The sequence below is a fragment of the Ochlerotatus camptorhynchus genome, unplaced genomic scaffold (genome assembly GCF_037179485.1).
Source record: "Ochlerotatus camptorhynchus isolate MF236.1 unplaced genomic scaffold, CSIRO-AGI_Acam_v1.1 ptg000370l, whole genome shotgun sequence".
NCBI lineage: Eukaryota > Metazoa > Arthropoda > Insecta > Diptera > Culicidae > Ochlerotatus > Ochlerotatus camptorhynchus.
In genome coordinates, this window is record NW_027040858.1 from 6,941,750 (window position 1) to 6,954,975 (window position 13,226).

The following is a 13,226-nucleotide window of genomic DNA, read 5'->3' on the forward strand; positions in this document are numbered from 1 at the left end:
GCTAACTACAGCATGAACGGTGCCGGTCGGTGGCTTAGAGCAAGTGTTCAACCGAGTTTCAGCGATATTTGACTTCCACCTGCCACGACAGATGCTACGTCGGCGTTCTGCTTCGTTTTTCGGTGGGACTCCAAACCGTGATTTACTATGTATTTTATTAGGTTGACCTTACTCTTTTAAACCATCATTGGGGCCTCATTGAGCCTGTTGATGTTAACAATTAGTAATAATAATTTGAGGTTACTATATATCATCTGATAGGTCTTCATTTTCTGAGCACAACGATATTTTTTTTCGATCCCACAGACTTCCATCTCGATTTTTAAATCAAGATTTAAAGTAAAATAATTGCTTCACTGTTTGACACTTAACTAACAAATCGACAGCTCGCTCCCATACAAACACGGACGGAGAGGCGCTCAGAGAGTAGAACATCCCGACGGCGCCGACTGGGATTGAACCCAGGCCTGCTGGGGTGAGAGGTAATCACGCTTACCACTACACCACCGGCGCCGTTGGTGAAATTTTTGATTTCGGTTCCAATTTTAGTGCCGATTACGAATATACCCCTAAAGAGCCCAATTGGATTTCAACGAAAAAGAAATACAAGCAATCAGTGCTGAAAAATCTCGACAATACACGACGATATTCAAAATTCTGCTTTGGTCACTCATTTGAGCTAACAGTCATCGTCAAAGCAAGCCATGATAATTGTCAGTGGCAATTATGTCAGTGACGAACATGTGCAGGTTTGTTTGTTTATTTGAAACGAAATTAAATGACTTGAGCAAAACAATTACATGGAGCCGTTAAAGTGAACAAACCTGGAGGTAAGACAGCTTTCGATCATGAGTAAAATCGGAGTTAATTTTGAGTAACTCTGAGTAACTCGCGTTGCTCAATATCTTATTCCCATAGCAACCTGATTGTTATATTGAAAACAATGTTGATACCGATGCTGTCAAGCAAAGTAAGTTGACGTGCTTTCCAGTTATCAAAGATGAACCTCGATGAAAGTATTAATTAAAAAAGGAAACTTATAATCTATGATCTATAATCTTTCAGAGATATAACTTTCGACTGTATGGGTGTTGTATGCAAGCCAGTTGAATGCGTGTAACAGTTGATATTGGAAAACGGCTATAATACAGATTCTACCACCCAAGATATTATCTTGGGTGGTAGAATCTAAACAAGTGGCAACAAACTCCTAATTCATGAAGTGGGATGAGGAGAAGAGGAACGGCGTAGATGGCTTGAAAACCTTATATAAGCCACCATTGCCTCATACTGTATGAAACTAATGTTCTGCCCGAGAACGACTCAGCAGCATGAAACTCTGCGAACTGTGTCTCAGAGTCGGCGCACTACCGGGAAAATTGGAGGTGCTTCGCGTACTCAAGCTTTCAAATTAATTAAAACCCGGAGCGGATCAACTTAACCACTATAATTTAGAAACATTCCTCATTACACTAAGGAGTGAGTAGTATGGTGTATTGGATACTCTAGCCCTTACTTTTACTACAACTACTACAACAAATGCAGTCCAACGAGAGCTCACTGAAATTTCAGAACAATTCTGGCGATAGTGGACGATGAAAGGCTGACTGGTCTACAAGCGAATGGCGGTCTGACTAGCGTGTCTACCGTTCGTTGGCTGTCGTGCGATGGCGGTTTGGTTTAGCGGTGTGGTGTTTTGGTAATGCGCTGGTATAACGGATTGTGGAGCTGGTCCCGATGCACAGGCACTTTCTTCAGACGAAGCCGGTTGACGACGGCAAGGCCGCACTCTGTCAAAAAGAGAAGGGAATCTCTCCTTAGCGATTAGGGCCGCCTGCTCGAGAGCGGTGTCCAGGCTTGATGAAATTTCTCAAACTCACTGGAGGGTTTAAAATACTCTTGTCCTGCAAGTTTAGGCAGCCCTCACCTCGAGTGAGTGGCACCAGGAATATGGAAGAAGTATACTATAACTCCTCGAGAGAGAGGGTAAGAGAACTCAAGCGGGAGGATAATTTGACGTGAGATGCGCTTTTCAAGGCTCCGGATAATGACGCAAGAGCGTGTGATAGAAAATATGAAAATGAGTGGCAGAAAACCTCACTCCCGTTTTATCCCGATGCTATGATTTTAGAGCAGGAATTCTACTCCTCAGACAAATGCTACGCTCGGCTCATTTCAGACTCGCCAACCAGTAAGTGGTTTGAAAAACGTACGGAAAACGTCCTGAATCGATGAAATCGGTGTTCAACAGGTCACTACGTATAAAGAGAGAGAAGGATTAGTAATTTCCATTTAATTCCACTACCTTATTTGCTTATCCTTGACAGATACGCGTATTTCGTCTACAATGGGCAGTGTCTTCGACTGAAGAAGTCTGCACATTGTAGACGAAATACGCGTATCTGTCAAGGATAAGCAAATAAGGTGGTGGAATTAAACGAAAATTACTTATCCTTCTCTCTCTTTATTTTACAGGTATTCAACTAAGACGCCCACATTCATCAGGATTCAGGTCACTAAGATTCACTACTTGCACTAGATTCCCTAGGTATTAATTTTACTCCACCAGCTAATCACTTCTGTGTTACACGCTCACCTGTTTAAAAGTGAACGATGACCGTGCGCTGAGTATCGCAGGACTCTTCACCCCATCACCCCATCACCCCGCAACTCCGTGTCACCATTTTGTTGTGGTTATGCACGCCTTATTCAACAATCGGCCGTTAAGCATGGCCGTGTCGTCTTCCCAGTGTGTTTTATCGCTGTAGTTTAAGTTTACCTGAAGGATCGATCACATGGTACAATTAAGAAAACATCGAATTGAAGGTTTGTAACAGAACGGTTACATGTATCAGGCGTTCGTGTGTTATAAACCAGATACCTCCATTTTGGACTGGTCAGGACCTCAGATCAAGCTTCACTTCGCCTAACAGTCAAGGACCAATCCCAACCTCTGGTCCGACTGACCACGAAGGAGGTTTGAAACTCGGGGAGGTTACCCCTAACCGGAAAGAAAAGGGAGCCCCTATTGGCACGGTCACTCCGATATCGTCATAGGCCGTGTCAATCCTTGCCTACGAGGGAAGATGCCTGGAAGGTTTCCAAGCCACACACGAATGACAAGCCCCGTCAAACCGGCGTGCAGTCAAACCACCATTCCCCATCGGTTCGGAAAACACCAGTCACCGTTCGTCGACAGCAGTAGCAACGAGTAATTTCGAGTACGTCCCAATGATCTCTAGTCAGGTGACCGTACACTCCCAAGTAACAATTCAGTAACCATTTGGCATCCACTCTGATTTATGATGGTTTTATAACGGCAATGAACAATCCATTTATTATAAATACAGCATTTCAAAAAGTAAAACATTCCTGCGTAGTAATTCAGCTTTTTGCTGTTTTAAAAACCTTTAATAGTCTGGCAAGAAAGTCAAAAACTGCCTTGTTTTAAACATAAATTTAAAACAGTTCTCAATCCCTCCTTAAAACTGCTCTGTAATTCAAGCATAAACGTCATTAAAAATTGTTTATGAATGTCTTGATAAAATTCTTTATAAACGTATTCTATCATTATAAAAGCAACCATAAAACAATTAGGTTTTGCATGGGCTTTTCTATCTTGATTGATGCTTTCCAAGCGAATTTAGCAAGTAGCTAGGGGAAATGGCTCGGAAAGGGGTTTTATTGTTGCTAAATAGCTTTTGTTGTAGCTTTCAAATGGTTCTCAGTTTCGAGAATACACCCTTCAGAAACTTCTCCAGGGTGGGCCAACTAGACATATATTAGTCGTAATCAGGTTTTAGTGGATGCATTAATGACAAAATAGCCTTGACCAGAGTTTTATGAATGCTGTTTTATAGTTGCTTTGTAGTTGTCCGATCACGGACACTGGAGATGGTGTGGCAATCCTCGGCTCGGAGGATTCCAGCTGATTTGGCCAATTCCCCCTGTGGGAATGCCAACAGGAACACAACGAAAAGCTCGACTGAAATCCAACTCAACTCATAGCCCTGAAAAGGACTGTTTTGGCTTCGGCTTGTCCAAGGAGGAAAAACGAGAATTAAAAACTTTCAACGGCGCTATATTTCGGTATTTGCTTTACAAAGCTTGTGGACTGTATGATCGCGACGCCCAAAATGCGTCGCTCTAAATGTGTTTGGCTTTCTTCTTTTTGATGTTGCATTCATTCATTTCTCCTTTCTACTGCCCTTTGCCAGTACTAACGAATAGTTAAACATTATAACTTTAGAACCTAGTTGTCCTTTTCACGATATACCTCAATATTTATGTTGGATTTCTTCATGTCTGAAATAAGTTCAAAAAGATTTTTTTTTTTTTCTTTGATTTGTTTTCCGTCGATCTTGTTTTCCGTGCTGGGCACCAATGCTACCGACGCCAGGAAGGCAGCTCCCACACCTGGACCCTACCTATCGACCCATCATCTCATGAACCGGGGACCAACGGCTTTACTTCATTTCCGAAGGAAGGCGTGATCAGAGATGTTATGCCTCAGAACATCCCGGCGGCGCCGACTGGGATTGAACCCAGGCCTGCTGGGGTGAGAGGTAATCACGCTCACCACTACACCACCGACGCCGCTAAGTTCAAAAAGATGAGAGGGATCTTTTACAGACTGTGCAAGATAAACTATTTATGTTCACAGATCTCTGGTCGAGTACTAACATGTATAGTCCTGAAATAACACCACCACATCAAAAATCTTCAACAACAACACTTTAACCAATCGATCCCTGGTCTGCCTTGAATCTTTTAATGTTTGAAAACTGTGTTTATATTGAAAACCAAATATGCTGTCAGACGATATTTTCTTTGACCAGAAAATTGAGACTACTTTGATCATTTTTGAGTAAATGTACAGCTGTCTTGCCCCTAGGAACAAGCATTTACGCTGTGAACTACTTGGATAACAATAATGTGACTCAGAATGCACGAAATTACACCTTTTGTTGTAAGGTGAACCTTCATTCTTGACAAACAAAAATAATGAGATTTTGGTTTTTTTGAGGATCAAGACTATGTGTAAAACAATTTTGTCAATATCGCGCAGAAGTCTGTCGATGATAATGACAAATCCCAACACTGCAAGCAATGAAATATTTCCAAACGTCATCCCATGAAATCTTCCAAAGGAAAGGTTGCATATTTGACACTTGATTTGCTTTGACCAAAGTGTCGTATCCAAAATGTAGTGTACATGGAGAAAAAATACTACCCAAAATTTGAGTTCTTTTAACTTAATTTTGAGTTGAGTCTCTCACTTGGACTCGTTATTGATGTCAGAAAAGGAACGAGAGGTATAGTTCAGCCCGATAAGTTACTTTTGAGTAAATTACTTATTATCAAATTTTCGTGAATTAAACTTAATTTTGGGTAGAATATACTTAAGAGTAAGTATTTTTTTTTATGTTGTTAATGCTTTATGCGATTTTCTCAAATTTGGGTTGTTGGGCTGTACCCGGGAATTGAGGGAAAAGTACTTAATTTTGGGTAGTTTTTCATCTCCGTGAGGGACACAAAGCAGTCTTGATTTTCCATTTAACTTTTTTTTGCCATGTCATTTCCTTGACATGCTCATTGCGGCCCGCCGCCGCCGATGATGATGATGATGATGATGACGAACGACCGATGGTGGTCAAATATCGGTGCTGGTCACATGTGGAATCTGATGCTGCATATGACATGCGTTGTGTTTGTTGTCACCTCTATTAATAAATCAACAGGCACGGTTCGGTTCGTATATTTTGTTATGAGGATGCGTTGAAAAAAAAAATACACGGAAATGTGCAAGGGGAGGTGAACTACGGAAATTGGACTCCATTTTTCAGTTCCCCGGGCCGGAAGGTCAGTGAATCAATTGCTAGTTCTTTGCGAATGGTTTTCATTTTTTACCTGAAGGTAGATCGAGGGTAGCAAATTGTTATTTATAGCAATATAGCATCTTGTACAAATAAATCCCATATTTTTTTTTTATTTATTTAAATAAAAAAAGAACCCTCAAATGCTAATTGCCAACCACGCAATCCTGATGGGCTTAATTGTAAACGGGCTTTCTCGCAGTAATTCCCTTCCGACCCGGAATGGGATCAAAGCAGGCGTCAATCGGGTTTATAAAGGCCTACTTATTGACCGGTTAACCTCTCGAGGATGCCCCCCGTGTCTGATTGAATTGGAGCTGCCATTTTGAATCTAATGAGGCAAACCTTTCAATCCGGCACAGTTCCATTCAAAGGCGGCTAAAGGAAGATAGCGACTTCCTTCGGGCGGAAGAATAACCGAAGCTGAGTTTTCCAATTTTCCGCCGGCGCTTTACCAAAAGAAAGAGAGAAAGAAAACGCTGAGCAAAAAAAAAAAAAAAGTCGGAAAAGCGAAAGCACAGAAATCAATGAACACAATTCGACGATTTCCCATCGCAAGGCTGGGGTGAGCTCGCTCAGATCTCGCTCCGGGAAGAAAAGCTGCTAAAAGCGTGCGCCAATAACACGGTACCATCGTCGACGAGGATCCACTTCATTATCATACAAAAAGCACCGTGGGAGCCGGAATCCGGACGGAGGTGGGAGCACGCGGGAAAGCGAGAGAAAATATGGACCCCATCTGAGCTGAGGGCGGGCATATCAATACAGTTTTATGGCTGTCGTAATAACAACGGAATCTAGGCGGGGAAGATGCGAGAAGGACCGCACAAGTACGAGCGCGCGGTTATCTGCATATTGGATTGAACTTTCCGCTTTGGCACCGCAGCCTGCCCCCCTCCCCTCCATTTTGATTTTTAGGTTGATCGGAATCCTTTCAAACACACTTTTCAAGATGAAGTAAATTCCAATCATTTCCATCTGACGCGATATCGTCGTCGAGGGGGATTCCACAGCTTTCCCGAGGCTTGGTTTTCGTTCGGTAAGCAAATTTGATTTATGCAGAATGTGCAAACTGGAACCTGGAAAGGTCATTCTGTAGGAGCGCCCTAGGAGGGGGATCATCTTTTCATTATTATTTTTTAATTATGAGATATTATTATATATTTTAGATTATTTTGATGGGAATTTACTTTTTCCTTTGCCATCAGAGGTGCTAGTTTAGGTTTTCACCAATAAGATTAGATTGGCCCATCGGAATGTGGCTTGCTATAGAGCATTTCCAGCCTATTTCCATTGTAGTTAATAGAAGACTTAAGGTGACCAGCAACGGCCCTCCTAGAATTCATTGTCATAAAAATGAGGGTTTAACTATAAGGAACAACTTTGTAGAAGAGACTTTTAATCTAAAGTTTCAATTTCAGGCTCAAAACATATCATTCCACCTAAATCTGCATTCTGAAGCACCGTGCCAGTAATGCACAAAACTTCTTGCTTGTACGATTATTATCGATAGCTGGCACTTCGGGAAAACTGCCGTTCCGGCTCAGTCAAACCACTTTCTCACTTTCCTTCCCCTGGAACAGTGTATTTTAATGGATTCCTAGGAAAACCCCTTCCAACTAGACGGAGCAGCAAGCTTCCTCGTCTAGCTTGAGGGAAAACATGACATTCCTGTTCCAGCAGGTGCTCCTAAGTGCGGAACTGTCGCTTCCCATTCCCACCTTGCCGTCGTATGTCTTGAGCTACCGTGGAAGAGAAACACGTACCGGGGGTCGCCTTAAACTCCCCGGGGGACCTTTCCAACCTACTAGCGGGTTGCTTGTGACAAATGACACTCACAAACACATGTATCGAAATAAACCGCACCATTATGGCACACATCGCGCGGTGCCCTTTTGCTCTCATCCGGGGCGCAACCTGTCAAGGTGGGTTACCTACCTGCACATCACACTCTAGCACCGGGACATTTTAGTCTACGGAACTGGACTTGACCCGCTGCACGAACCGCTCGCTCCTGTGTCACCGTTCGCTCGGATCCTGGATCCTTGTGGTGGTCCTGAAAACGGGCGAAGAGAAAACGAAATTCGGAAATTAGCAAAAGCTGCGTGTGACTCTCGCTCGAGTTGGATGGATGGATGGACGGACGGACGACGGATCCAATGTAAAGAAACGATAAATCTTCCTCTGGACGGGGCGTTATTTATGTCGGTATAAATCCCACCTCCGCTCGGTGGGAATTCCACCAGTTGGAAATGGGTGGAAAATGTGTGGGGGGGATGGTAACCGGTTCCTTTCAAGAATTCACCTTCCGTTCGGATGCACGCAATCGATCAAATCGAAGGAGGCGCGTTTTTCACGTGGTGACCACTTTCTGTTCGGTAGGCGTTGGAAAGCGGGGCGGGGCGGGGGGTCTAATCGTCAGGTCATAACTCACGACATACGTACTGCGATTGAACTGTGGTATAAACGTCTGAATGTGTACGCACTTTTCGGTCGACCAGGTGAGACGAGGGGGGGGGGGGTGTAATGGGATGTAATGACTTTCTTTTATACGGATGTTGTGGTTTGGCACTTTGGGGGTCATGAGAATCGGTTCCGATTGATTCGTTGTTGGATTTACTGTCGTTTGAAGTAAGTAGCATTCGAATGGGTTCTTACAGTGTATCATACTTTTAATGTACTGTTAGTAGGCCACGTGATCTTATAGTAACGACAGGGGCAATTTCATGAAATGAGTTTATCTTTTCGGGTCGTCAAAGCTATGTTGTAAAATGGTATCCTTTCAAATGTTGACATTCGTTAACTTCTGAACCACCTGTACAGCACTACGTAGTGCATTCATCCACTGATTGCTTCGTTATTTTTTTTTCCAGCGGAAAACAATCCAACCCTACAAACTTTTTCAGGACTGCTGCTAGTTCTGCATAAAAGAGTTTGTTGGTTGTTTGTTTGTTTGTACTTACACATTGGGTTGGAAGCAAGCGGAAAGGAAAAAAAACTCCTCACTTCGCCGTAATGCTTCGACACTTTTAAAGTGCTTCCCGAAGACAGTGACGACTACGACGACGGTGACGATGGGATGTAGTGCTTCTTTTGGCGGAAAAAATTGGATTAAGTTTTAACCAAGTTTTCTAAATGGCAAGCTTAACTTTGCGCTTCAACTACTGCTTCGTAAAAGTGTGAAATTAGTTGAAGGTGTCTTCTGGAACGAATTTGTTTTCTTGCACAAGAAAAAAAGGGATCCTACTGGTTGGAAGCTTCCCGTGCATACGATTCCGGCAATCACCTTGGTTTTTCATCCAATGGAATCGTTTTTAATCGATCGTTTTGACTGAAAAAATATAAAAATACGTCCTTCGATTTTCTCTGTTTTCGGCCACTTATATAGGGGAATTTACGTATTCTCGGCAACCTAAGCAGCGGCCTTCTTTCTATAGCCTTTTTCTCTAAGGAACGCACACATATGCAGTATTGGTTTGTTTACATTCTTTTGCTGCCAGCTGCTCTAACAATTTCAGTCGAAAGAATTGTCAAAAACTGTTTTGAAACGCTTTTACAAAGCTCCAATATTCTCTAGTGAGAGCGAGTATTGTCGGCAACCAGTTTTTCTTCGGCAACCGTTCCATTTGAACTGCATGTAAATCTGCTGTTCTATTATCGGCAACTCGAAATCAGCTACAATTTGTAGTGCGTGTGTTTCATTTCAAGAAAACCCTGCTAGATTGCTTTTTCTCAGTGGTAAAAATATAGTCAAATTGAAGCTGAAAGCGTAAAGAGTCGTTTGCATGCATTCAGCGAAGTGTTTTCGTAAGAAAATCCAGTGAAAATAGTGTTTCAATTTGGGTTGCCGAAAATAGTCTGTCATGCCGAAGCCGTCATTTCCCCTACTTGGGCCACATTGCGCTTCTCGAAACGAATTTTCTTTGTACGAATGCTTGTACGAAAAAGTTTTTCGTTTCGAGATGCGCCAAAAGTTCTATCAAGAGTCATCAATGAGCTGAGCTTCATCATATTTTGATGATGATATACTTTGTTCTCACGGAGCTATACTTGATGCTCAAGCTGGGCCGAGATGTTTTTATGACAGGTGAGCAGGAACTCACGGTCTCCCAGTGTTGGTGAGTTCTTTGCCGTTAATGTTCACGAAAATTTCACTCTTTTGCCATACAGAAATTGAAAACAAATTTTTTTTTGGCGAATTTGGACGGTTTTTGACTTGTTTCATATGACCGGAAGGTGTACGCTGGTCACAAATGTCGTGCCAAACTGATTTCCTACGCAATTAATCAATCTTTGATGTGAATTTCGCTAATATAAACACGAGGAGCATTTCTTATAGCAAAACTTGCCATAACAAAATGCGCATGGTTCATTTTAGTAAACAAACTAATCCTTCTTCCTTGTGTGTCAACTTTCATTCAGCTCCTAGGCGCTGTAATAGGCTTCATGTTGTGGCTTATGAACTAACGGATCGGAACAAACGTATTATTGTTTTGTGCATGGTGAAATCATTGATATTATCGATGATTTCTACTCGATAGAACGGAAATGGGCGATTACGACGAAGTAGCGCTCTTCCATATTGACCTTTCTGATAAACGTCACACTTGCGTAATCCAATTTCCAAGGGCAATGTTTGTTATCTCCAGATAGAGCTGGAATTAGGCCGTAACAGCTTTTGTAAACAATGACTTCTTTCGATGATTTCTAGAAAGTTAAGGCTCTCCAACGCAAATCAACATCACCATCGGGTAGGGCAATACTTACCCTACCCGATGGTTATGTTGGTTTGCCTGGGTGTGCCTTGAGTTCCTAGAATTCATCGAGAGAAGTCATTGTTCACAAAGGCTATTACGCCCTAATTCCAGCACTATCTAGAATCTTCACTTTCGCTTCAGCCAAAAAAAAAAAATGGTTTGTTATGTGACCCTCACTTTCGTTCATGTACTTATAAAGCACTTAGCATCGATTTTTCAAAATGTTACGTTCTCTGGGAATGGTCCTATAGTCCATTGAATGTATTGTTGTGTATCATAATATTGAATGGAAGAACCGTGCATCAATCATGGAAGAGCCGTGCGTGCTCTCTCCGAATGCATAACGAAGCTCTATATTTACGGCTTCACCGAGTCCATCCCGAAGTTCAAAATGTTGTTTGTTGAGCAGAGCCGATGTAAATCCTGATGCGTGTTTGTGGAAGTCCAGCTTGAGCATCAATCTGAGCTCGAGCTCTATTGCGCTCTTTGGATTTGACATCATTGCTCTTTATATGTGAGGGATGAACTAGTTCACGATAAATGAGATCTATACGGCATAATCTGAGTTCGAGGAGTTTACACAAGCCTGGTGGCCCCTTCTTTTTAAGTTTTTTTTTTTCAATTTTAAGGCACTCAAAAAAGTCCTTATAATTACTTTTTACACATGTTAGATGTTATGACATTGACTCTCAGTCGAGTGTTCGGCCAAGGCGGTTCAGTTTGTTTTCGCTCCGTTCACAGTAATCCGTTTAAAGAGTGTTCAATTCCAAAGTGATCAAGTTTCAGTGCTTGATGCAGCCAGCGACGCTCTTCAAGTGAAGCAGCCGTTCACAGCCGCATAGCATCGTTGTGTTTTCACCACTACCTACACCGTCACCGTCATCCTTACATCAAGATCATCGTCACCATTTGTGTCACTGTGTGTGTGCTAGCGTGTCGAGATAAGTTGAAGATAGCAGTTTCGTTTTTTCGTCCCCTTAAGCTGGGATTACACACTTAAGGCCCACGCACATTAGATCCGGATCGGACGCGTTGCGGCAAAGTGACAGCTAAATCTATTGTCTAACTGTCAAATTTACGTCAACGCAACGCAAACGGATCTAATGTGGGTGGCCCTTTAGAAATTATCGCCGACGTCGGTAATTTTTACCGAAATCTGAACAGCTGAACTTTTCGGTAAAATTTATGCATTTCAATTCAATTGCTTTTCAGCTACTTTGAAGCTAAATCTCCACTAAAATGAAGGTCAAAGTTGAATTCAACTGACTTGATCAATTGACTTGCCCTGTCTAAACCCAGCTTTAGAGCGGGATTTATTCATCGCCTCAGAAGAAGGAAAATCCAACAGGGATTGGGATGATCCGATTACCTGTGCGCTTGTTTGTACCAAAGGTAATAAACTGCACAAAATGTAAGCGACTAGGGCACACTACGGCTTTCTGTGGTAACAAGCCACGCTGTGATCAATGTGGGCAGAAACATACCGAGGGTTCTTGTCGTGCCTCCCCAAAATGCTCTCGCTGATTGTCCAAGATACAAACAGCAGGGAGAAAATTCCAGCGGCCTTTGAAGGCTCCCCTAATAAAAATTGTATGGTTAATTTGCTTAACGACGTGTTCGGGGTATCATTAAAACCATTTGTGGAATAGTTCAATCATTGGGGTTATCGTTTGTTTATGGTATTTTCTATTAGGGTCGCGCACAGCGTTCCTTCGTGGAAATCCTAAGATCAGTTACTAAATTTTGCCGAGTTCTCCCGTGTAGTAGCCCCTTCGACCTTTTCTCAGTTGTTGACCAGGGCTCTGACCCTAATGTTGGCGTGGGAAGTCATTTCGTTTTCAAAACCCCACCTAGGAGTTATCCAAAAATATCCCGCAACAGCCTCAGGAGGCCTCTCGTATAGCACCTCGTGTCATCTTGAAGAAACCAGGAAGTAGCGGTAATGTTCCGAAAGCCCTTCCAACGGGTTTCAAACCATTTGATGTTTTTTACGAGGGGGACGACTCTATCTACGATGCAAAAAAGATTGTGTTTTGCCGTGGCTAGCTGCGCGCACGCTGAGTAGATAGAAAGAAGATTGATGATGATTCTGAAGATTTCTTGCAAAAAATTGATGAGCGATGCAAGTAAAGGGTGATACGGTCAAAATTTGGTCAATATCAACTTGACGTATTTCTTTCAATTTTGCATTTAAAAAACCTGAACACCCCTCATTTTGAAGGTGTGTGTGTGTAGAATGTTGCTCCTATTTTGATTTTGGAATTCACTCTTCAGTTGTCAAAATGCCGTCCAAGCAAGAAGAGCAGCGTATCAAAATTTTGCTCGCGCATCGTGAAAATCCGAGCTACTCGCACGCAAAGTTGGCAAAATCGCTAAAAGTTGCCAAATCAACCGTTACAAATGTAATTAAAGTGTTTGGGGAACGTTTGTCGACAGCCAGGAAGTCTGGATCGGGGGGAAATCGAAAACCGGAAGCCGCTGAGACGACAAAGAGAGTTGCCGGTAGTTTCAAGCGAAACCCTAACCTCTCTCTCCGAGATGCCGCAAACAAGCTGGGTGTATCGTCTACAACCGTGCATCGAGCCAAAAAACG

The 13,226-nt window shown here is 42.6% G+C and overlaps 2 protein-coding genes across 9 annotated transcripts in view; one reads left to right on the plus strand and one right to left on the minus strand.

The window, feature by feature from the left end:
* Positions 1–13,226, plus strand: part of Irk1 (Inwardly rectifying potassium channel 1) — a 308,434-nt gene that overhangs the window by 165,372 nt on the left and 129,836 nt on the right. The window lies entirely within an intron of this gene.
* Positions 1–13,226, minus strand: part of LOC135710138 (serine/threonine-protein phosphatase 2B catalytic subunit 3-like) — a 166,925-nt gene that overhangs the window by 103,264 nt on the left and 50,435 nt on the right. For all 5 annotated transcript variants that reach the window (XM_065232639.1, XM_065232643.1, XM_065232642.1 and 2 more), the window contains exon 3: positions 7,815–7,932. The gene's annotated coding sequence lies outside the window, so the exon portion shown is untranslated. The remainder of the gene's footprint in view (positions 1–7,814; positions 7,933–13,226) is intronic.